This window comes from Terrapene carolina, unplaced genomic scaffold (genome assembly GCF_002925995.2).
Source record: "Terrapene carolina triunguis isolate 2854851 unplaced genomic scaffold, T_m_triunguis-2.0 Scaffold68, whole genome shotgun sequence".
Classification (NCBI taxonomy): Eukaryota; Metazoa; Chordata; order Testudines; family Emydidae; genus Terrapene; species Terrapene triunguis.
Window position 1 is genome coordinate 42,431,076 of NW_020664419.1, and position 26,872 is coordinate 42,457,947.

A 26,872-nucleotide genomic window follows, 5' to 3' on the forward strand; every position below is an offset into this window, starting at 1 on the left:
CCACTTTTACTGACAAATAGCATAAAAATGCTTCATGCCCACAGATGATTAGCCTTCTATTCACTTGTTTAATAAAGAACAGTATTTCTCTACCAAGGTAACACAAGATGACATTGCCTCAGGTTATGGCAGGGCATGTCACATCATGTAACACAACATAGCCTGATGTAACCTGATCCAACAGGCCATGTGCCTGTTGCCTATTTGTAGAAAATACTACTTTTTTTCAGAAGAGAGGGCATGTCACCATGGATAACAAAATGTTAGTTCTCTCTGGGTCCCAGGGCTCCCTGTGCTCACAATTAGCTTGGATTTTAAGTCTGACTCACATGTAAAGGGAATAATTTCCTTCCCAATTAAAGTGGGCTCTATTCAGCAGTGACCTGTCGTTAGTGGCATTGACATGAAAATTGCTATGCAAATTGTAACTAAATTTTATAAAACTGCCTTTAATCAACAAAAGTTTGGAACAATTGGACAATGGAAGCCATGACTATGCCCGGGGAGGTGAAACCATCCAAAGAAGGAGGGAAATGAGGTGAACTCATCAAGAGCTAATAATCAGTAATTAAAATAACTCTGTCATTGCTGTTGTTGGATATATTATGGAGACCTTACGCATCCTTTGAAATGCACATTTTGATGTCTGTTCTTTGCTAAACATTTCCTATTTGATTATCAAGTGATAGCACATTTTGCAAGAATATTATAATCAAGGTAGGTTTTAAATTGTTTATACCACTTTTAAGCCATAGGTATAAATACGTTTAGCACTACTTTGAATCTATAATCCTCCTTAACTCAATACAGGAATAAATGTTGAGAGCTAAGGAAAATATGTTTAGAAATCAATAAGTAAAAAAATAAACTAGCATTCTTCCAAATTAACAAATAAAGAGCCTAACTGATTTTTAACAGTGTATGAAAGGTTTGCTACATTAATTAGGTAAAGCAGTACACATTTCTCTGACATTCATGTGAAATGAAGTACCGATTGTAGACAGAGAACTTTTTCCAAATAATGGACCTGATTCTGCAACTCTTACTCAAGGGAGTAGGCTTTACATGTAGAAGTAATCTAACTTGCTTCCAGGACTGTTCTTCTGTTATGCCCACAAGAAGTGAGTCAGCAGTATATTCAAAGAAGAAAACAACTTTTAATAAAGCCATCAAGATACGAACATGCCTCAGCTGAGTAACTACCTGACCTGACTGCTGTAAAGCTTGGCCTATAGAATTCCATCCCCTCTTCTTACCTCCACATCATGTCTAAAATTAGATTGCAATCTTCTCAGGGCAGGGACCTTTCCTTTTACTACACAGTGTGTTGGATCCTATTGGGAGCTCTAAAAATAATAAAGGATAATAGCAACTCACATGATTATATTAATATAATACTCAGGTGAGGTAGATATGCAGAAACAAGCTCTATGTTATTTGCCATTCTATACTACATACTGAAAATCCTTATTCCATTAAAATTATGGGCTGATCTGTCATTCCCATACTCACATATATAGTCTTTCCCTATGTGAGATGTCCCAATGTAGTCAATGAGAACATTTGAGTAAGGACCACATCATACGAATGGAAATTCCCAGGAGCAAGCATCTCAACTATGGGCACCATCAGGCAGTTGAACAGCTAAAATCTGCTATTTTCACCTGCAATTGATTACTTGGGCCAGCAGCTAATTGATACTCACAGTTGCAAAACTAGAGTCTTGTTTAAAAAAATAAAATAAATCCCTTTATATGCATAGTTTGAGCCCAATGCAAGTTCAAAAATCAGTGTTGAACAGAAATGAGCTCAATTAAAAAGGGTGAACTTGAATGCCACTGATCTTTGGGACAAACCAAAACTATGAATCTGAACACAACCTTGCAACAATGATATCCCGCCACCAAAGCTGATGAAGTATCGATTTAGATCTGAACTTTGCATCCTGGGCTTATCTGATTTAGTAGGGAAACCTTAAATCACCCTTCACCCTTATCAATGTAAAATGTTATTAATGCTGCAGCAGTACACAAATGTAGAACCAGCACAAACATTGACATGGCAGAAGAAAACCAAACGGGACTTTTTCTGCTACAGAGGAAGTGCTGTTTTTCAATTTCCCCTCAGTCTGACCCTAGCTCACATGCATGATTCAAAACAAGTGCCTGAAGATTTGCACAGACATGTCTTAACAAGGTTTAGCTGGATTTACATGAGGAAATCAGATACGGGAATAAAAACTCTTTTTTGTTTATGGAAAGATTGATAAACATGTGGTCAACACCTGGATTTTATAAGGATCCTATTCCTCGCCCAATAAAACTACAATAGCCACCTTCTAAGGCATTCAAACAATAGAAACAAAATGACAGCACAGAAAAAAGCTGCCACATGTAGCTTTCTTCACCTCTGATTGATTTAATAAAAACGAGTCAACTTTAAAACTAGGAAAAGTAAAGTAACAGGATAGACCAAAAAGACTTATAAAATGTGTTTTAATGTATAGGAACACATGTACTGCACGGCATATGTTTTTCTCAGAAACATTTTACACTGTAAAAATGTCATACTGCTGAATGCATTTCCGCACAACAATGCTCTGCATCTTGGAGATACCTTAAGGTGATTGCAGGAGACCACGGTGAGTAGACACTGAAAAGCTAATGCTTACTAGATTTCCTGTGCTAGTCCGCTGATACCAAAGGGCTTGCTGGGTGCAGACAGGTCCTTTAAGTGTAAAATGTGGATATTTAGTACAATTAAATATAGGAAACAGAGCTTGTGCTAATTGAGGACTAGATACTAGCTAGCCTTTACACCAATATGCACTCTGGGGGTGGGGAGGGGAAGAGAGAAAGGCATCCCTCACAGCCTACATAAGGGTTGATTGGAATTACACTCCTAGTGCTTTCAGGAGCTCACTACTCTGCTGGAGGTGCATGGTATCCCAAAGGGGATGGAGAGAAGCAGAGATTAGTCAGAGCCATGGCTTCCTGGCTGCACTCGGAGCATGCTGCATAGCATGTGTGTGCTTCCACTATGCACCAGGGTCCCTTTTTAAGGCAGTACTTCCCAGAGGAATCAGAGCAAATGTGATTATTGAACTCCTAGAGAATCCATAGCAAGTGCAAACCAATGAGTTAAAAAGAGAATTTATAGCAAATACTGATAACTGAACTCATCTCTGGGGGAGGATGCCAGGAGCATTCTCCTGAGTGCAGGATTTGCAATTACCCACCTGAGTGCAGGATTATGCAATTACCCACCTTCAGCCCTGGCATAATCTGCCATATTTTGGAAGGGGATTTGATGAATGTGAGTGGAGTTGTGTACAAACTGAATTCAATTCAGAAATTTACATCATCCCTAATTCATAATAAATACGAATAACTGACTGTCAAATAACTGCTTGCACACACCCATCAGCAACATTAATAATACATTAATACATACGCTGGATTGCCCACTTTGAGGCAACAACATCAGGAAATGAAATAACAGCCAGAATCTTCACTAGCCGGAAGACACGCACTGTTTTTCTTTTTACTAATCACATGCAGGGATCAGTGGTAAGTGACTGGTGATCTATAAACAGAACCCCGCACATTGCCTGAGTAACTGAGAAGGCACTGTGCACACGTGGGCTCTTTTCATTTTTTTTGTTTCCGTTTATGGTTTTCATTTTCATTTCCCCTCTTCCCTCCCTTTTTCTTTTCTTTTCTTTTTGTGCAGGGCCAGTTTTGATTGGTCAGCTTTGTCACATAGTGGGGTTTCTTTCCTCCCAAAATAAACTTTCATTTTTAAAAGTTTTTGATTTTGAAACTGACTGTTTCATTTTCAGAAAGGAAAAAGTAAATTCAAATGTTCTGTGAAGAATTTTGAAAAATGAGTCAGTTCCATAAATCAAGACAGTTTAATCCCTTTTGAAAGGTAGCGATAAAGAAAAGAAAAGAAAAAGAAAAAAATTAAATTCACCTCACTGTAATTTACACAGTGGCATATCCTCTAGCTCCTTCTCCACCCGCCCATGTCCTGCCCCCTCCACACTGCTAGACAAAGAGCTCACCTAGAACAGGGCTCTTTTCTAAGTACAAGATCTACACCAGCCCTCCTTGTGCCACAGAACTGCTTCCAAGGAGCCTTCTGCAAGAGGGCCTAAGTGACTGGTGAGCTGCACTAATTATAGCAGTTTGCATCTAGGGGGAAATAAATACAAGAAACAGTAGCTCCAGCCTTATTTGAAAAACAAAACAAAACATTTTGCTTCTAAAATTCAGGTAATTACTTATTGCCACTGATTAGAAACCTGATCATAGTCAGCCATGGAATTTGAGCAAGGATATATTCATTAAGTGTATTTGTCAACATCATCTTCCAGCTGTTACCTGAAGAAGTCACTGATCAAATGGAAGATTAAGAGTGAAAATTCAGGCCCAGATCCTCAAAGGTATTTAGGCTTTTAACTCGCACTGGGCCTCAGTGACCTACAAATATCCCACCATCTCTGTGAGACACATGATAATGTGCTCAAGGCAAATGAATGTAGTGGATATTTGTCCAGCCAGCAGGAAAAAGGGGATGGAGCTCCTTTAAGGATCCTGCATTTGGGTTTCAAGGGAGAGGAAAGGGGGACATATTTACCTGAGTGGAGCCAAGGGGGTAAAAAAGTGGCCCAGACCACGTGTGGGCACTGACCCACCATTTCCATAGCTGGAAGGGGAAGTATTTATACCCTGTACATTCTGAAAGGAACTCTCTCTCTCCGCTTCTTATCAATTGCCAATCAGCAGCACCTATCTTCCCAGCATGGGATCAGAGTACAACCAGGTTTCTAAGATCTGCTATGAGCATTGTGCTAGTCTCCTTTATTTCTTTCGGGGGTGGGAAGGAATTTTTACCTCACCACCTGATTGGCTGAGGTGGTGTGAGTTTTTTCACATTCCCCAAAGCAGGTGAGGGACCCGAGGAGATCAGGCAGGTACTCGTTACGGGGGAGATGTGGTTCCCTCATAAGCAGGGGATCTGGATTTAAGGGAAGGCATCCCCTAAAGAAGCTGGAAAAAGAGGGGTTGGGGTTCCTAACAACTGATATAGCAGGGAGATGACACCCCTCTTTTCCAATTCCCTTAATGCTCATATGAGGGGAGGACAGCAGGATCCCAGTAACAGGATAGGATGAGATTGGAAAGGGGAAGGGCTGACAACCACCCTCCCAAATAGATGGAACAACTACAGAAAGAATGATGACCTGTACAATTCATTGCCTGGTATTCCCACATATGTTGCATAAATAAAGCTGTGGCCTAATTAAACCACATCCATTGCCTCTTGTGTTTCGTCCCAAGTGGCCAGGACAATGAATGTTTGCACTTAGTTAAAAAAATAACTGAATAAACAAAAGCGTAAACTTTATCACTTCCACAGTACGGGTAAAAGATTTTCAGTGGTCTCCTTGTGATCTAGTAGTCTCCCCTTCCATTACTCTGTCTATCTCATCTATTATTACAGTTATCTGCTTCATGTCAGAGTTTCAGCTAAGCACATCTTGGCTTCAGGTTAACCTTTAACACAGCTACTAAGCAAAACAAAAGAGAGTAAGATAGGGCCCATCCAGCCAGTAGGGCAAATTAGCACTGAGACAGTTCAATAACGTTTACATTTACATCATACTTTAAAATCTTAGATCCTCATCCTGTAGGGTGCTGACTGCCCTTATTTCCTATTCACTGAAAGGACAATTGACTTATACAAATCGAAGTGCCAGACTCTATACACTGCATTGTTTACCTGACATTTATCAATCTGAAACACTGGCTAACTTGAAATGCTCCATTATGAAAGAGCACAAAGAGCATGAATTATCTCCTCTGCTATTAACAGATATAATTCAGTTTTACTGGCTATGTCAAGGAGTCAAGTAACTAATCTTTGTGAGCAGAATATTTGAATTAAGGAGCTTTCAACAAAGAAACTACATAGTTGCCAAAGAGAACAATGAGATTTATTTTATATTTAAAGAGGGGTTTGCAGACTGAAGCAAACTTGAAAAAAGAGAATATTTATGGCAACAAAACATGCAGCTGGATATGGTGTTTGTATCTATGTTAGGGTCTGTCTACACTGCAACTGAAGGTTGATTGCAGCTCATAGAAACATACCCATACTAGCTTTAATCTTGCTAGCATATCTTAAAATAGCAGTGAAGAAACAGCAACACAGGCTTTAGCATGAGGCAGGCCATTAATCCGGCTTTAAGCCAGACAGTCCTGCTTTTCTAAAGTTTATCCCCCATCCAGTACTGAGACAAAACAAAATGTGATTTTATCTGGTATCGGACGGTGGATTCCATTTTGAAGAGTGCACCCCAGCATCCCGCTGGTGTGACCTCACAGGCACCATTCATTCGAGGTCACACAGGCAGAGCTGGGGCAGTGTGCTCTTCAAAATACTGTCCTCCTGTGGCGTGACCTCACAAGTGAGATGCAAGGGGTGATGTCATGCAAGTGGCAGAGGCTCCACGCCATTCCTGAAAGTACTGGAATGTCCAGTATTCTGGGGATGCATGAGAGGCCATCCTATTCAGCATGGACTGTACCAGCATGCCAGGGACTGTCAGTACATACTCCTGTTGCTAGACCATGCTGAAGCCTAAGCCACTGCTTCTACATTGCTATTTTTAGTCACGCTAACTAGATTAACGATAGTCTGGGTATGCTGACCTGAGCTGCAATCACACCTCTGATTGCAATGCGGACATACCCTAACTGTTATGAGTCTGTGACTAGAGGAGAAATAAACTGTGCTCTCTCATGGAGACTTTATGTTTGTTGTTTTCTCTTAATCTATAATACACATTCATACTGAAAGTATCAGGGGGTAGCCGTGTTAGTCTGTATCCACAAAAACAACAAGGAGTCTGGTGGCACCTTAAAGAGTAACAGATTTATTAGGGCATAAGCTTTCGTGGGTAAAAAACCTCACTTCTTCAGATGCATGGAGTGAGGTTTTTTACCCGCGAAAGCTTAAGCCCTAATAAATCTGTTACTCTTTAAGGTGCCACCAGACTCCTTGTTGTTTATGTTCATACTGAAAGTTTATAGTTTGTGTATGGAAAACAAATAATTCTGGTGATGATGAGGATGTCAATAAAATGAGTTCAGAGAAAGAGAAACAGCAGTTATGCCAACTCCATATGTTCAAAAATCATAAAAATCATGAGTTTGGCTTTAAAAACTTAATTTTGAGTTATTTTATGTGCCTTTTATTTTCTCAACCTGTAGCATTCACTCAGGACGCATTTTCAAATGTATTCACTGGAACTGAAAAGGCTAGAATTTTTTTTTTTTTTATAATGAAAGCTGAAATTCTCATGTATTCACGACTCTGGAGTTGGAGCTTTAAGAAAAACACCAAACATCATGAGACTCATGCTAAAAATCACAAGAATTGGCTCACTGAAACATTCTCCAAGTTGAGAAAAAAGAACAGAGACCAAGGTAAAGTCTCCATGACAAACCACTGTGCGTATCTCTTCTGTAATGCTCTGCCTCTGAAAACAAAAGTTTCATAGCTACATGCACCATTAGGATGAGACCTTTTTTGTACCCCCTTTGCAAATAGTTCAGCTTTTTGTGTTTGGTAATAGCTTACCCCCAGACAACCAAGCTTCTGCCTCTATTTAATCCTGCAGTGAAAATGAAATGCAAGCCCTTGTTTAGAGTAGAAATGAAACTAAGCCATGAAATTCAGATCTAGAGCAGGATCCAATTTTTCAGACACAAAGTTTTCATTCAACCCTTTACAGAGATAGGGACAAGCCACAAAGTTTGGATTCAGATCAGAACTTCCCATAGTTGGCAGCTGGAGCGATTCTGGGTTTCTTTCAGGCTCATTTCTAGTTTAATGATAAATACTGGCAGTACTTTTAGAGGCTAGCAATAGCCTCCCCAAAGGAAGTAGGATGCTGGGTGGGGGAGCGTATGCTGCACAATACCAAAAGGTTGCACCGCAGCCATGTTCCCCTTGTGTTCCAGATGGTAGTGTGTATATTGATGTCTGCATTGTCTATGTAACATTGGCTTACGATTTCCATAGGTTTTAATGTTTGAGGCTTTTATTATATTAATGTAAGCAAATGAACTGCACATAGTGAAATTAACTATAATTTAACACAGGTTTTATATGGAAATCTCCAAGCCGTGATGTTTTTTAAATAAATAAATATAAAGGGCCTTGAAATTAGAAAGGAGGTTGGTGTTAAGCAATGCCACTCGTTTGCCCAGAGACCCAAGGTTGGAGTCTGTCAGGATAAGCCATAGCTGAAGCACAGGAGATAAAATGGCAGCAGTTGAGCTGCTTGAAGGCTGAGAACTCAAGGCTGCAGACAGGCTGAGAGACTAGGCAGCGGAGCTAGCAGGACAGGAGATAATTCAAGCCCTAGAATGAATTCCAGAAAGCCATTCTGATAAATAATAACTGCCTGACTCTCATACTTGGTGACTCTCTAATAAAAGATCCACAATCACCCTTCCCAGAGAAATGCACAGAGACTATAGTCCAGCACTTCTTGTTAGGCAGCTTATAACAATGTGGGTGGTCCTCTGCTCAATTGAGTAAAATAATAATCTCTCTATGGTAAGTGAAAGCCACTACTGTGTGCCATTTTAACATAGGACATTAAAGTGACTCCAGAGTTTTCTTCTGAACATACTGACCAAGCTTCTCTTAATGTGATAAATGTTTATGGATTATTCTAATTACAAGTCTGGTTTAAAACTAAGGCATTCTGAGAATATGGCTCTCTTTCATAAAGTTTCCAAGGTTTTTCTATAATAATCAATTACCATAATGAGTTTTTTTTAAAGCTACCATTTGTCATTTTCTTAAAATATATAAACTACCCAGTATAAAGATAGATAGAGAGAGCTAGCATACCCTGAGGCCCTCTACAAAAGGCCTACATTAAATCAAAATCAACTAGGAAACCTGTTGAATTTTATTTCAAAGTCAATTCTGTTTGAATTAAATAAAAATCTGTATAAAAACAGTGTAAGCCCATCACTGGTTGCCTTCTTAATGGGATCCTGAGCAAAAGATGCTGGCCTTGATCCTTGGCAGCAATCAAGAGCCACCCTGTGCAACACAGCTGGGGTGAGCAGGGCAACAAGTAGCCTTAAGCCCACAAATCTGGGGCCACTGTGAAGAATTAGAGCAGCCTGAAGAGTGATGCAATTTACAACAGCTATCAAAGGTCCCATGTGGCTAATAAAACAGCTGTGGCCACCAGAGTACAGCAAAGCCTTGACCATATACTCTTTGCCACAGTGAGTGGGCAGGGGCATAGGAGCCATGATGCCAGCATTACACTACACTGGGTTGACCCTCCTGCAGCAGGCTATGCCAGCTTTGGAGTCTCAGCATGGGTGGAACAGGGCAAAGAGGTCCTAACACAGCCCATGATCAGAGCCAGTGCCATTTTCTGCAATCACCATCATCTCCTCCATTCCTAGTTTTAATATGCATGATAGCATATCCACTTCATTTGTTAGGGTACTACCAGTGTCCTGCACTACACAAATCATATGATTCTGAGGCTGCAATATTTCAAATATCATAACTTTGATATACTTTAAACAAACTATCCATAGATACTCTGGGCACACATATATTGGACTTTTCAAGGTTTCTTGGGTCTATAGTCAGATAATTTGACTCAAAACATTAAAAATGACATATTTTACTATGTTTATGGTCTATTAAATCCTGTGTAAATGATACATGTGCGCACACCAAGACATATATTATTTAAACAGTCAACTAAAGACCTTTTTAAAAGTTCCAAGAACGATGTTAGATCAGAACATAAAATCACCATAACTGGTACCCTTGTTGGCTGGATTGACTTAGCAGAGAAACTAAACCATTTTCATCCTCAGAGAAGTTCTTTCAGAGTAGGCACTTGTTCTGTGGATCAAGAAAGGACTTTAATTTCCTGTGATGTCAATCTGGCACCTTTCATGAAAAGAAAAAATGCCTAACATTATTCCAGCATCAAGATTGTCTGACACAAATTTGCACTTCATACCTAATGCCAACACCTACTTACATATATATAACAAATTATATCAGAAGAATAAAGAGATACTTTGGATCCTGTGTACACAATCTACCTAACATAAGGACTCCAGGGAAGGGCAGCTCAACGGTTCTTTTCAAAAGTTTGTGTTTTGTAAAACCAGCGACCACAATAAGATTCACTCATTTTTAATGTTGCATAACTCTGAGAAATTTCTTTAAACTCACAAAAACAGAGATTCAAACATTGTTTGGATAGCATGCATTACTGTGAGGAGAGAAATTTACATTTTTGCATGAGAATTCTTGTCTCAGAGGTATCAGGTATTATATTCTTGTTTTTCCTACCTCTTTGAAACAAGCGCTATTGTTTATCCACGTTTCCTAGTTATCAATTTCTCAATCCCAAACTTTTCCTGATGCGCTCCCCCCTTACCTGTAATGGAATCTGTCCATGCCCCCCTCCATTACAACACAGTTGGCTCAGCAGAGGAGCTTGGGCTGAAGGCAGAGTTTGGGGCAGAACTGTGGATGACGGAGGAGCTGGGGCTAGAGGCAGAGTTGGCCTGAGGGTGGAGAGGGAATAAGGGCAGAGTTGGGCTGGGGGTGAAGCAGGGGGCAGAGTAGAGCTTGAGCTGGGCTGGAGGTGGAGCAGGGGGCAGAGCGGAGCTGCGGCTGGGGCCAGAGCTGAATGGTGCTCCTTCCCCACCCCCATGGGGGCTGGCCTGTGCCCCACTACACACCCTGGCCCTGAAACATTCCTCCACACCCCCATAGAGAGGTGTGCCCCAGAGTTGGGGGACCACTGGCTTAATCCAACAGCATGGCTCTTATCCCTCAGCCCACTCTTTTGACAATAAGTACGTTGGATCTCAGTAGCTGAACTAAAGATTGCTGTCCATAAAAAAACAGAAACATTGCCTGCCCTTTAGCATAAACTGCAGCTGTTTGTCCTATGATTTCATCCAGTCCAGCAGAAAACACTAACAGCTTATTACTATACACCTGAACAGAGCCAAAGATATGAAAGACATTGATAACACAGTAGGATCATGTGTAGGATCACTTGCATATACTGTGCAATGGATGAGTATGCAGAGATGAGGTTTGAACTTCTGAGGAAAGGGTACGTATGAAGCTTCAAAACAGGAGCTGTGCCACACCTGTTTTTCTTTCTCAACTGAAGACACATCTTGTTTTTTAAATACAGGGCTGAATGTGACATAAGTAGGGTGACCAGATGTCCTGATTTTATAGGGACAGACCTGATTTTTTGGGTCTTTTTCTTATATAGGCTCCTATTACCCCCCACCCCCTGTCCCGATTTTTCACACTTGCTGTCTGGTCACCCTAGACATAAGCCACACGCTTCAGAAACAGAAGCAGTTTTCCAGTTGCTGATTTTTGTGTATCTACACAATCTGTAAACTGTAGACATACCTGGATTAAACATACTTCTAAACTAAATTTTCCATATGCAGTCTAATAACTCCATGTGTCCCATTGACCGTAGCAATGTGTTTCCTGTATTCCGATATGTACATCTGTTCTTCAATGTATATGGCTTTGTGCCTTTGAATGCCAACTGTCCTCTCATTGTGGATTGTCATAAAGAGGAACTCACTCTTTTAATCAGTTTATTTTAATGTCATCAGTTCCTTTGACCATAGTGCACTGACTGGCATTCTTTTGGCCTGAACAGCTCTTGGGTAACATTCAAAAGTGGCTAAGTGACAAAGGGCAGAGTTTTAAAAGCATTTAGGTGCCTAACTCCCATTGATTTCAGTGAGAAATAGGTGCCTATATACCTTTAAAAATCTGGTTCTAAATTAATGGGACTTAGGAGCCTAAGCACCTAATTCACTTTGGAAAATGGAACTTAATCATAGAATCATAGAATATCAGGTTTGGAAGGGACCTCAGGAGGTCATCTAGTCCAACCCCCTGCTCAAAGCAGGACCTAATCCCAACTAAATCATCCCAGCCAGGACTTTGTCAAGTCTGACCTTAAAAACCTCTAAGGAAGGAGATTCCACCACCTCCCTAGGTAACCCATTCCAGTGCTTCACCACCCTCCTAGTGAAAAAGTTTTTCCTAATATCCAACCGATTTAATCTCCTAAATCACACCTAGACATATTTTAAAATATTACCCTTTGTGTCTACACTTTTCTATTTGGTTCTGTGGTACCACATGCTGTTGCTATTATTATTGTATATTATTTTTATTACAGTAGTATCCAGAGGCCTCAGTCAGAATCAGGGTCCCTTTGTGGAAGGCACTATATAGACATATAGCAAAAATTCCTTACAACACAAGTGTGATGCAAGAACAAACTCATTGATGTTTGTTAGGTGCTCTGATACCAGGGTAATGAGGACCGTATAAATAGATTAGATTTGCTGCTTGGATATAGTCCCTCCTCTAAAGGGGCTTCACCCCTAGCCCAACTCTAAAATTTAAGACAAGACCGAACATGTGATTTAACAAACAGTTAGAGGGAAAGGGGTAGGGAGCACAAAAGTAAAAGCAAAAGAAACACCTGGTGACATAGACTGCTTGTGAGCATAATTGGATAGTTTCAAATCATTTTTTAAAATTATTTAATTAGAAAACAAACAAATACGTAAATAAAACAGATACCAGAAATCCCTACTGTCCATCTACTAGTAGTTGACCATTATGAGTTGGGAATTTCGTATATGCATCATGGCAGTAGTTAATCTTGGAGAGAGATTTAAGGAGGACAGCACAGAGGCTTTACTGCCTAGTTCAGAGAGAACTATTATACAAGCAGCAGCATGTGAAAACTGAGCAAAGACTTGTTGGAGAAGGACACAGATGTGAGATCGAGGTTGGCATCACTGGCAAAATAGAATGGGGGCAGGGAAATGTGGCAAGTTCAAAGAGCAGATAAGTAGGGAGGAGTTCAATTATGGATGGACTTATGGGATAGGCAGTGGTACAAGGCTGGACAGAAGGAGATAGATCAGGAATGGAGAGCTAGATTTGTGAACTATTGCTATAAAAAGTTGGTAGTTGAAGCTGTGTGAGGAAATAAGATCACTGAAAGAAAAGGCTTAAGAGGAAGAACAGTAATAGGTCAAGACTGAAGCCCTGAGAGACTGTTACACACAGGGGGAGGGAAAGGGGAGGAGCCACTGAAAAAGAAGCTTAAAGATTGACCAGATAAAAGGAGGAAAAGTAGGAGGGGACACAGAGTCATGAAAGCCAAGGGAGAATAGGATTCCAGATTTTCAAATAAATTTCTAATAATAAATTCTCTACATACATTACAGGTAGTCTCCAGTCTGAAATTCAGCAAGTGAAGAAGGAAGCTGCATATTTATATTGTCATATCTGGACTCAAAATTTAATTTTTCAATAAATTAAATATAAAATATTTAGGACATATCTTATATGAAACAGAGAATCTAGTGAATAAAAGCAGGAAACAGTACAAATTATATTAAGATGAAAAGTGCTAATAAGGAAAAAAAGTATCACAGGCTAAATTCCCACTAAGTTGTGCGGCTGCGCAACTGCCTATTTAGCACCGCGCAGGCGTTCAGGGCTACAGTGGGGAGAGATGCCTCTCCCCAAGCCCTGCACCTGCCACGGCACCCCTCCCCCGACCAGCCCTGAATCTGCCATGGCTGGGGGACAGGCGCCCCTCCCACAGCCCCTCCCCAATCCAGCCCCGGACCTGCCGCAGCCGAGGGACAGGTGCCATTCCCCCAGCCCCAACCCAGCCCGGCCCCGGACCTGCCACGGCCGGGGGACAGGCACCCCTCCCCTGGCCCCAACCCAGCGCGGCCCCAGACTTGCCACGGCCAGTGGAGAGGCGCCTCTCCCCCCAGCCCAGGTGCTGCTGCAGGAAGAGAGAGCTGGGGGAGTCCTCTCTCCCTACTATAGCCCTTGGGAGCCCCACTGTACCCCAAACCCCTCATCCCCAGCCCCACCCCAGAGCCCGCACCCCTAGCCAGAGCTCTCACCCCCCACACCCCAACCCTCTGCCCCAGCCCTGAGCCCGTCGTCCCTGGCCCCACCCCAGAGCCCGCACCCCTAGCCAGAGCTCTCACCCCCTGCACCGCAACCCTCTCCCCCAGCCCTGAGTCCCTTCCCACACTCCGAATTCCTCAGCCCCACCCCGCCACATGAATTTTATGTGCACCAATATGGAGGTGATGTGTCACACACATCACCTCCATATTGGTGCACATAACAAAATTAATTCTGCACTTGGGTGGGAAAAATTAGAGGGAACACTGTTAAATCTTTGCCATAACCATGACAAGCACAATTATTAAGCATATATTTGTGGCCAATTTTATAAGGTTGATGCATGTATTACTACAGTAAAAAAGTGTGGAAGGACTTACTACAAGCACAAAATATGGATTTATTAATATAAAACTGTTAATTGTCTTCACAAGTACACATTTGTCTGTGCAATTACCCAAAGTGCATCTGAAAATCAGGGTGTTGTGCTGTGCATGATGGATATGTGCTCATATTCTCTGCGTGCAGCACATATGCCGACCTTTGAAATTAGACCTTGCTGATGTCTTCAAAAATAATGCTGTATATATCAACACACTGCACAAGTTATTGTCCCCCATTTCATACTCTGAAAAGGTATCATAACTGAGATACCGTGAATGGCTGGCACATTCCTAAGTAGAAAAAGCCTTAAAAATTCTGGACAATGTTTGGATTAATGATAGCAAGTTCAGAACATACTTAAGGGGGGAAAACTGGCTGTATTGCCACAAAATAAAATATATGCTATAAATGTGACTTATACAGAACATTGGGCTTATAGAAAAAGCACTGATCCAGATAAATAACTTCTTTATTTATGTCAAGAATTTAAAAAATGCTACATTTAATTTTAATATCATGATGAGGAGTATTCCTCCTGCTTGATAGGCCTCATTACACTCCAGCATGTATAGTGTTTGCCTTATTTAACAATTTTTATCAATCATTTAACAATGGATAATGCACTCACTATGGATAGAAACATAAGTGATGAAGGCACAAGGGTACAATCTACTAGCAAAAAACAATTCTTGCCTTAGTGTATGACAATCTTAAAAAAGTGAAATAAGGAAAAAAGTATTTCAGTATACAGTATATAAAATCAGTTTGAGAGAACTTTATTAAGGCCCCTGTTCAGCCAAGGACTTAAGCACATGCTTAAAGGCCAGATTTGTAAAGGTATTTAGGTGACTTCACCTCTTTGACTTTAATGGGAGTTAGACACCTAAATGCCTTTATAAATCTGGCCTTAAGTGCTTTGGAGCACCATCCAAAGCCCAGAGAAATCAATGGGAATTTTTCCATTGACTTCACTGGGCTTTGGATCAGGACTTTGCTGAATAGGGTTGGACTTAACCATGTGTTTAGATTCATCCCTATTGAGACAGAACTTAAGTACAATGTGCTCAATTTTCTCAAGGCCCACAGCTGGAGCCCCAGGCAGTGGTCCCTGGCCAGCTGGAGCAGCCGTGGTCTGCAGCCCTGGCAGCAATCCCCGGAAGGTCAGCCAGTGGCTGCGATGGGGGGCTCTGGACTCCACTGGGGGGCACAGAAGCGGTGGGGCCTCAGGCAGAAGGGGGGAGGCTGGGGGCTAGCCTCCCCCAGCCAGGGGTTCACACACCGCCCATGCCTGAGATTGCATCTTTATGTTTATGTTCTGTGTTAACTTGTATGTGTTTGCTTTTCTTTACTATTTCATCTTTGAATCTATGATTTTGCTATTAAATAAACTTTTTGTTTATTTTTACCTCAAGCAGGTCGCTGTTGTGCAAACTGTGAGGAGTGTGTGTGCCAAAGGGAACCGATAATTGGGATCAGGTTTCATGCCTCAGAGGTAACGAACCAGAAGGAAAAACTCTGAGTGTCGGGTAATTTAGAACTTGGGGAGATGGGTTTGGGAGGACTTGGAACCAGAAGAGATAGGTGAGGTCATCCTTCAAGAAGTAGGTTGCCAGGTAGATGCCGGGGTGGAACCTTATGCTGGTGACAGAGCGTTGAACCATAGCAGCATAGCATTAAGACATCCACAGTGACAAAGCAGGGGGTGATAAAACCCTTATTGGTCTAGGTGATCCCCAAAACTTTTTATAGTCAACCATATTTGAAAATGTTGGCCTCTATTTCTCTTATTTAACAAAATGCTTTTATTAAACATTTTTTATATTTAAACAAGATTTGTTAAATTGTAAGTATCTTCAAACATATCTAATAGAGCATAGTTCTATTCTGTTACATTATTCAATTGCCATTGCAACTTGTGATGCCTCTGAGTCAATTTAGGACAATTGTTTGGCATGTAAAGGCTGCCATTTTATTCAGCTGAACACAAAGTTAGGATTTCTCGGCACTTTGACATTGCAGTCAAAGTCAAATCACAGTGCAGGCCCTAAAAGTCCCCAGCAGTAGTGTGAGCTAAACATTCCTGGGTCATGTTTACATAGATAAAAGGAGAAACTTCAAACTGTCTATAAAGCACTTATGATTCTGTCTGAATAATAAAATAATAATAATAAAAAATATCTATTCAGCAGAGATGTAACCTGGCAAACAGAATATTTTTGTTTCCCACCTGCCCTTTTAAACTAATTAATTAATCAGGGAAAAGAAGCAATATCAGACCTCAATAGACTACGGAGAGATCACTCTGCTGCCATTTCCAATTAATTCTCGCATTTCTTATGCATTACATGTTACTGAATGTTATTTCCTTATGGGTAGGGGGTGTTGTTTAATAGTTAGAGCAAGGGACTAATACCTTAGCTTCTGGCTCTTACAGGCTACACCTGCACAGCGAGGGGCAGCAAGTACCAGAGCCTGGGTCAGTAGACTCTGGCTCAAGGTATGGCACTATAAATAGCTGTGTATAGACATTGTGGCTTGGGCTGGAACTCCGGTTCTGAAGCCCACCCACCTCCCTAGGGTTTAAAGCCCTAGTTCCAGCCTGAGCCGCAATGTCTACATGGCTATTTTTATCACCATAGCATAAACCCAAGTCTGTTGACCCCGGCTTTGAAACATATAGACTACCCCTCACTGGCTCACTGTGTCCCCTGAGGCAAGTCACCTAAATTGCCTGCACCTCAATTTACCCATTAACACTTACCTACCCGAAGGATTGATGTGAAGTATAATTAACTAACGGCTCTAACACACTGTGAGATACCCTGATGAAATGAGCAATAGAAGTGCAAATTATTATTTCATTATTATTTGAAATCTGCATATAAATAGAACCTCTGTCTATAAATAGAGCCATGTATGGAACCCAGTAGATGCTTTTGATAAGAATACTGACAGCCAATGCAACTAGTTTGCCACATAGATGATCTACTGAAGAATAAAATGATTTGTGTGTCTAAGCAATAAAAAGCCACTCTGTGGTAATTTTGCAAAATGTTACATGGGGTTTTAACTATGTGACTCTTATTGACTTAAATGAGAATCATGCAGTGAAAAACCCATACAACACTTTGAAAATGTATCCCTAAGTGTTTTGTCAATAACCGTATGTAAGTAATAAAATGGGATTCATTCTTTTCTACTCAAGACATATAAACATTATGTTTATATCAGCACAATTACTGACTTTTTGTAGCTTGATAGCCAGTCTTTAGTCATACTATAATTGGCATCCTGATTGCGTAATGTCATTTTAATGTGTTCTGAAGAACACACATTATAGTATTAGATTCTTGCTGTGAAAGAAGTGCTGAACAGCTATATCATAAAAAACAGCAATAAAATTTTCTCTAAAAATCATGCACTAATTCAAAATTATTGATTTGTGTCTAACAGTTTCCTAGATACATTTTATCTGAATGATAAAATGATAAAAACAGTTTACTCCCACTATGTACCACCTAGACACTGGGAAACAAAACATACAGGAACATACTAAAAGGAATTTTCTCAGCCAATAAGAGTGCAGGAATACTGTACAGTTACTGATCCATAACTTATTTTTATATGAATTTTTCAGATATGCAAAACCCTGTAGTCTGACTGGTTAATAATAGCTGTTAGCAAATCAGAATGAAAGGATCTGTATAATGATTACCATTTCTCAATAACAATACTCATTAGTATTCATATTTATGTTCTCCAGTTGGATGAGGACCATTATTGTTAGTCTATTGTGACTGGTTGAGACAGCCAGAGCACAGAAATTTACATACTGGCTTATTCTCATTATGGTTATTTCTCAATAATCAATTTGTTATTTCTCATTAATCATCATGCAAATCCTGAGCTCTGATTGGCTACTAGCTGCAGAACTTCCCAGTCACATGCCCACAACAGAACAGGGCTACCTTGACTACCTCAAATATTGGTCATCTCTCCCTGAGGTAACACTCACCCAGACATTAAATGTAATCAAAAAAATGAATAAGGACATAATTTGGGGGGACTAGGGACTAAGCCTTCATTAGGAAAAGAGGGGGAGAAACTGAGAAAAACTACATCAGATGGGGTCTGACGTTGAAGTGGTTATATTTGTAGTGGGCATATGGATGAAGAGTTTTGAGGACATCAGTTCACAGTGAAAAGATTTATAGTAGCCAATCAGAGCACAGAAATTAGTTGATGTTACAATAGCTGTTGAATATTGTATTTACACTATCTAATTATTGTAGCAGAAATAGTCTGTGATAACTCGCAGTTTGTTCTCTTCGGCCCATGAGAGGGACAGTCCTCTAATGGTCTCAGCTAACTGAAGGCCCTTGGGGTATCAGTTGGCTCTTGGAAGCCAGGACTTAGCTGAAAGTCTCCTGCAGCAGGTTCTGGCTGCTCTCTTCCCTAGCTGGGAAATGGCTTAGCAAGTAAGGAGTCCTCTTTGCGTGAAGGGGCATTCTGTGTGCCTCGGGGAAGCACAACGGTCTGTGCTTCTACCACACTTCCTGCAGTCAGGCTGTCTTTTTTCCTACTTCTTTAAAGAAGGGTAGTGATCCACTTTCTCTGTGCATGAGGACTTCTGATTCTCTCCTTCTAAGAAAAACTGGCATAGGTCAAGTCAGCTGCCACTCTGACTGGCTCTTGTCTTCTTCCTACCCCCGCCCCTTGCACAAGTTCCATATGTTCTTTTTAAAAAGAAAGTGGGAATGTCAGACATCATGGAGTCCACAATTATTTGGCTATCCTTTTGTAGCCTCTGCCCCCAGTCCCATCATGCCTAGGAGTGAAAGCCTCCAGCTGCTATCTTATTTGTAGTCTTTTCCCTGTCCGAGTCCTTGGGTAAGAGAGGAACCCGGAGGTTACATAAGCAAAACATAAAAGCAATTGTTTTCCAGTATAAACAACAGATCAGGTGTAGGCTGTTCCTTTTCTTCATTCTGCTATATTCTAGACTGATGAACAGAAAACACAGTGGTGATATGAAACCAAGAGACCAGCTAAATGTTTCAGTATGTCAGAGAGTATTGTGTGGTTTTTTTTAATTCTGCCAACATATGCCTCTCATACAAAGTGAGTAGTGACTGAGTGAATACAAAAACAAAAGGCTAAAATCAAATCACATTATTATTAATGTAATCCCTAAATTTTCAGGGAAGGTTAACACCCCCAGTTGTCTACAACCATAAGATTATTGTGGTATTTTTATAAGAGTAAAAACTATATCCTGGGAGAACCTATTCCTCAGCATTTGGATTCACTGTGTATTTAGCCCATGGTATATATATCACATCAACAGAAAATATCCATAAGTTAATACTTGTAAAAAATATGGATTCTAGTGAGACAAGTCAATAATAATTACTAATGTTCCCACTCAGCTGTTCCTATATAAATTAGTCCTGACCTGCTATTTCAATCCTGTTCATTTGCTGAAGAGAAGCTGCCAACTGTACTAAATTGTACGGTGGTTTTATGATGTCGACAAATGTCTTCTAGGAAACAGAGTGAGATCATTACCAAAAAAAAAAAAAAAGTTGCTTTGTTGGCAAAGCCTGATATTCTATAATATATCCCATGGTAACTCAGGATATAATTTGTCTCAGTGCTGTAAAAATAATAATGTACAGTATATAATTAACAAACGAGTACTGGACCTGTTAATATCATTTGCAGCATGTTAAGTTATTATCACACATGGGTCTGATCTTTCAGCTTCTTCCTGAGCAGGATTCTGGAAGAAATCAATGGGAGTTTTGTCTAAGTATAAAGCAGAAAATAGGATCCTCTTGGAATTTTTCCTTTACTTCCTAGGCAGATCACGAAAATTAATGTAGAATAACTTCTAAGTCTGATATGAATTCAGGGTCTTTACGTCATAGATTTTTTTTTTGTTAACCAGTCTTTCTTGAAAAGTTTAAATGACCAACCTTAGTAAGTAGTAGTAGTAAGTAACAATACATTTATGGAGCTGAACACAAATAACTACAATGATCTGATAAGGTTAGATTTTAAATCTTAAGTCACTGATATGTTTTCTCATCCTTACTTTCAGCATAGTGAACTATTGTATCTAGGAATTTCCATAATTAAAAAAAAAATGTTTTGTGTGTTCATAACATGCTTTGGGACCCAAGGACTATAATGGCATTAAGCAGGTATGATCAAATGGAGAATTAGAATAATAGATACGAAGGACTGGAAGGGACCTCCAAGGGTCATCTGTTTCAGCCCACTGAGCTGAGGCAGGGCCATATATACCTTGACCATCCCTAACAGGTGTCTGTCTAATCTGTTCTGAGAAACCCCAAATGATGGGGATTCCACCTCCCTTGGGTAGTGCTTAACTATCCTCATAGCTAGAAAGTTTTCCCTAATATCTGACCTAAATCTCCCTTGCTGCAGATTAAGTCCATTGCTTCTTGACCTACCTTCAGTGGACCTGGAGAATAATTGATCATTATTATCTTTATACAGCCCTTAACATTAATTAAATTAATTGACATTAATTAATGTTAAATGAATTAAAACCTAGTTTAGAAGGGAAGTGAAGGCAGCTGTAAAAATGATAAAAATATAACAAATGGAAGAAAGGGGAATTTGATAGTATTGAATATAAATCAGAAGTTCAGAATTGTAGAAAATTGATAAAGGAAGCCAAGGACTCAGGAGAAATCTATTGCCAGCAGAGTTAAGAACAGTAAGAAGGAGTTTTGTAAATATATTAGGAACAAAAAGAATCCTGACAATGATACTAGATGGAAATGGTAGTATCATCAATAATAATGCAGACAAGGCAGAAGTGATCAGTAAATATGTGTGTTCTGTATTTGGGGAAAGAAAAGGTGATATAGTCTCATCATATGGTAATAACATTCTTTTCCTTTCGCTAATATCTCTGGAGGATGTTAAATATAAATTATTAAAATTATACATTTTTAACTTGGCAGGTCTAGATAATTTGCATCCAAGAGTTTTAAAAGATCTGGTGGAGGAGCTTTCTGGACCGTTAATGTTGCTTTTCAATAAGTTTTGGTGCACTAGGGCAGTGCTTCTCAAAACTGGTCCGCCGCTTGTTCAGGGAAAGCCCCTGGCGGTCCGGGCTGGTTTGTTTACCTGCCGCGTCCGCAGGTTCAGCTGATCGTGGCTCCCACTGGCCGCGGTTTGCTGCTCCAGGCCAATGGGGGCTGCGGGAAGTGATGCGGGCTGAGGGATGTGCTGGCCACCACTTCCCGCAGCCCCCATTGGCCTGGAGCGGCGAACCATGGCCAGTGGGAGCCGCGATTGGCCGAACCTGCGGACGCGGCAGGCAAACAAACCATCCCGGACTGCCAGGGGCTTTCCCTGAACAAGTGGCAGACCAGCTTTGAGAAGCACTGCAATAGGGAAGTTTCAGAAGATTGAAAGAAAGCTAATGTGCCAATTTTTTAAAAATGGTAAACAGAATGGCCAGGCCTGTCAGCCTGACATTGGTTCTGGGCAAGATAATGGAAAGGATGATGATATGAGACTTAATTAATAAAGAATTAAAGGTGGGTAATATAATTAATGAAAATCGACATGGGGTAATGGAAAATAGATCCTGTCTAACTTTTTTTTATGAGATTACAAATATGGTTGATACCAGTTCCAGTGTTGATGTAATACACTTAGACTTCTGTAAGGCATTTGACTTGCTATTGCATGACATTTTGATTAAAAACTAGTATTATATTAAATTAACATTTCAAACATTAAATAAATAAAAAACTGGCTAACTGATAGCTCTTAACGAGAAAACATCATGAAGAGGTCTGTTTCCAGTAAGGTCCTGCAGGGATCAGTTCTTGGTCCTATGCTATTTAACATTTTTATCAATTACCTGAAAGAAAACATAAAATCATCATTGCAGATTACACAAAAATTGTTGGGAATGGTAAATAATGAAGAGGACCATTCACTGATGCAGAGCCATCTAGCTTGTTTGGTAAAATGGGCACAAGCAAACAATATGCATTTTAATAAGGCTAAATATAAGTGTATACATTGAACAAAGAATGTAGGCCATACTTACAGAATGGGGGACTCTATCCTGGGAAGAAGTGACTTTGAAAAAGTCACTTTGTGTGTCATGGTGGATAATCAAATGCACATGAGTTCCCAATGTGACACTGTGGCCAAACGAGCTAATGTGATCCTGGGATGCATGAGCAAAGGAATACTGAGTAGGAGAAGAGAGGTTATTTTACCTCTGTATTTGGCATTGGTGCAATCACTGCTGGAATACTGTGTCCAGTTCTGGTGCCCACAATTCAAGAAGGGCGTTGATCAGTTGGAGAGGGTTCAGAGAAGAGTTGTGAGAATGATTAAAGAGATAGAAAACACGCCTTATAGTGATAGACTCTAGGAGCTCAATCTATTCAGCTTAATAAAGAGAAGGTTAAGGGGTGACCCGATTTCACTCTAAGTACCTACATGCAGGGCCGACGAGAGTGGGGGGAAGCCAGTACAAATTACCGGGGCCCGGCAGTCTGGAAGAGGGCCCAGGGCCCGGCTTCCCCACCTCTCATCGGCCCTATTTAGCCGGTCCACCCTTGCTGGGGGGCCCGAACCCGCTCTCGGCGGCCCTGCCTACATGGGGAACAAATATTTAATAATGGGCTCTTCAATCTAGCATTATCCAATGGCTGGAAGTTGAAGTTAGACAAATTGAGATAGGAAATAAGGCATACATTTTTTAACGGTGAGAATAATTAATCATTGGAACAATTTATCACGGGTCAATTTTGAAAATTTTCAAATCAAGATTGGATGTTTTTCTAAAAAGATCTGCTCTATGAATTAATTTGGGGAAGTTCCATGACCTGTGATACACAGGAGGTCAGACTAGATGATCATAGTGGTCCCTGCTGGCCTTAGAATCTATGAGATGAATAGGACCATCTGTCCAAGGGGTGCCCTAACCCTTGCAGAAGGGAGGGAAAGATCTTGGCCTTCTAGGGCCCTGTAAGACTGATGGGTGACTCCTGATCTGTTCAGTGTGTGTTTAAATATGCATATTGTTTTTTCCCCTCTATAATGTTTTCACCTGAAGAATAAAGGTGCTTGCTTAGGAAGAGCTGTGTGGTAACTTCTAACTGCTGGCAATACACTGTTCATAGGTCCTGGAGAGAAATCAAAGTACAGGGATTGGCCTTTAGGCAGACAGGTTTGCTGAGGATAGCACAGTGTAAGCTAGGGAGCTGTGCAGTTTTAAAATCCCCAGTCGGGATGGAGTAAAACATGGGTGTCCACCCAAGAGAGGTGGCAGCTGGGAGCCAGAAATGTTAAGTGGATGCCCTCGAGTTACAACGGACTGGGAATATAGGTGCAGTTACACTGAAATTGTGACAATGGGGAAATCTGAAAAGGTTCAAAGTTTGGATGTTTACTGTATCTGAAATAACCAAACTTGTCAGGACTGTGCCCAGAAAGAATAGCTAAGAACAGTGTCCTGGATATAGGGTGATGTGGGAAACTGACACCAGGAGATTCAACTTAGCTTTCTCCTACACCTTTTTGAGCTCCCTAATAGTTTATTGAAGCCATTGCTTGAAACCTATGATGGAACCCACCAGGTCACATGTCTCCCTGTCCCCACACAATCCCTCTTCAAGTCTGCCTGGTGCTACCTTCTTGGGAGTTAGGACTGGTAGTGCTACCTTTCTCTATCTGCTTTGGTGGATGAACATATGATGTCTGTGGGGTTCCAGAAGAGGCCACAGATACTATAATATTCTCCAGGGTTTCAGGCATTGTAGGGTGGCTGGGAGGAGGAGAGCAATAAGCAGCCCTGCACCTCACCCTGCAATAGAGCGCAGCACTGCCATTCACTTAAGAAAATGAGTCAGGATCACTTCTGCTGCATGGAGCACTCTCAGCATATCAGGCCAGGGCCGGCTCCAGGCACCAGCCTGGCAAGCAGGTGCTTGGGGCGGCCGCTCCGGAGAGGGGCGGCACGTCCAGCTATTCGGCGGCAATTTGGCGGACGGTCCCTCACTCCTGCTTGGAGCGAAGGACCTCCCGCCGAATTGCCGCCGCAGATCGCGATCGCGGTTTTTTTTTGGCTGCTTGGGGCGGCCAAAACCCTGGAGCCGGCCCTGTATCAGGCAACCAGAACTCATAGAACCTGTTACAAACAACCAAACAAGCTTGAATGTTAAAGAAGACTTGTTAAAATTCATGCAAAATGAGCTTGTTTAGAGCTTTTTGCAGCCACTCTGGAACTGACCTAAAGCCCTTTGAAAGCCCAGTATAAAGCCTCCCATTAACTTCAATGAGCTTTGCAGCTGACCCTCCAAGACCAAACATGTTTCACTGTAATATTTCACTGAAAAATCTCACATTTTTAAAGATTTACATCTGTTTCACAAAAAAAAGCATAACCTCAAAAACAAGGTTTCTGCACAAAAACTTTTTATGACAAATATTTCACCGAGCTCTAATATCTGCTTTTCATCTCCATGTTTTATAGCCAGAATAAGCTGTACTGAAGATAGGCCTCTCTTGTATTATATTTTTCTGATATTTCAGTGAAATCTGAGAATAGTTTCCAACTAGGAGTAAATGGGATTACAGTTCTCTTTTTTCCTGCTATTACTTTTTCATACTTATGACTAAGCTGATTTTATTAAACTACTCATTAAATGATAATTTAATGTGTCTTTCCAATTTGTCATGATATTTCTGACTTTATAATAAAGAGTGTTTTCCAAATGAAATAATGTGTATTTCTAAATGAAATGTCATTAACACAGGCAGCCCTGTGTACAATTTATACATCATTTTTAAACTGCCCTACCTTTGCAATACTGTCTCCATTTATTTATTTCATAAGTAGTTGATGTGATTATGTAAGAGGTGTGTAAAGATTTAGTATGATTAATAGATGATTTATTATATTGTATGTTTCTTTTCACAAGAAAAGCATGTAACCATACATGAAATATCATGGCTTTTCTGAACTGTAGCAAATAAAGTGTTGTTAAAGTGGGAGATGCACTTGCTGTAAATGAACTTCTCTAGCTGTGGATTGACTTACATGCTTCTTACAGTTACATGCAGATACAAAATAATAAAGGTTGTGAGGATGTATATTTCAGACAGGCATAGAAAAGAGCAATTATAGTGAAAATTCTCATAAATCACCTAACTCAGTAGCTATGCCATAGACTGGAGTAGTGCTTCATCACTTCAGCCAACCTATTTAAGACATATAGCTGCATACACGCAGGGCCAAATTCACTGCTGAAGTAAACAGGTATGACTCAGTTGACTTTAACTGCTGAGTTAAATCTGCTCAGATTAGATTTGGCCTACACAGTGTAATGTTTGACCTAGCTATGGGAGTTTGTCTCACAATGGCTTCATCAGATATACTTTACACCATATAATAAATCTTTTGACGAAACGTAACAAAATAAATGAGCACAGAACTAGATTGTATCCTTTGGGCAAAGCCCATGGTAAGAGGTGAGATGCACTAGGTCTGGGAAGCACCAAGAGAGCAGGCACACACAGCAACATTCCCACTGCTACACCACTTTGTGTTGCAGCTGACTAACAACTGCACTGCTAGCCGGGTCTGCTAGCCATTATGTAGAGGGGAGGAGCCTTTGCCCCAGCTCCTCTATGGGAATAGAGACAGAGTAGTATCTGTACTCTAAAGGTATGTCTAAACTGCAACGTAGCTAGTGGGACTAGGGGTTAGTGCAGTGGTCTCCAACCTTTTTACGCACAAGATCACTTTTAGAATTTAAGTGCAACGCAGGATCTACCGCGCCTCTTCCCTGAGGCCCTGCCCCACTCATTCCATCCCCCCTCCGTTGCTCGCTCTCCCCCATCCTCACTCACTTTCACCAGGCTGGGGCAGGGGGTTGGGATGCAGGAGGGAGTACGGGCTCCGGGCTGGGGCTGAGGGATTCGGAGTGTGGGAGGGGCTCCGGGCTGAGCCTGGGGCAGGGGGTTAGGATGCAGGAGGGGGTGAGAGGTGCAAGCTCGGGGGGAGGGAGTTTGGGTGCAGGAGGGGACTTTGGGCTGGGGCAGAGTGTTGAGGTGCTGGCTCCAGGAGGGGGCTCAGGACTGGAGTCCGGGGGGGGGTTGGGGTGCTGGCCCGGTGGGGGGCTCAGGGCTGGGGCAGGGGGTTGGGGTGCGGGTTCCTGCCGGGTGGCGCTTACCTCGGACGGCTCCTGTGTGGCACTGCAGTGGGGCTAAGGCAGGCACCCTGCCTGCCCCAGCCCCACACCATTCCAGGAAGTGACTGGCATGTCCCTGTGGCCCCTGGGGGGGCACGTTGCTCTGCGTGCTGCCCCTCTCTGCAGGCACCACCCCTGCAACTCCTATTGGC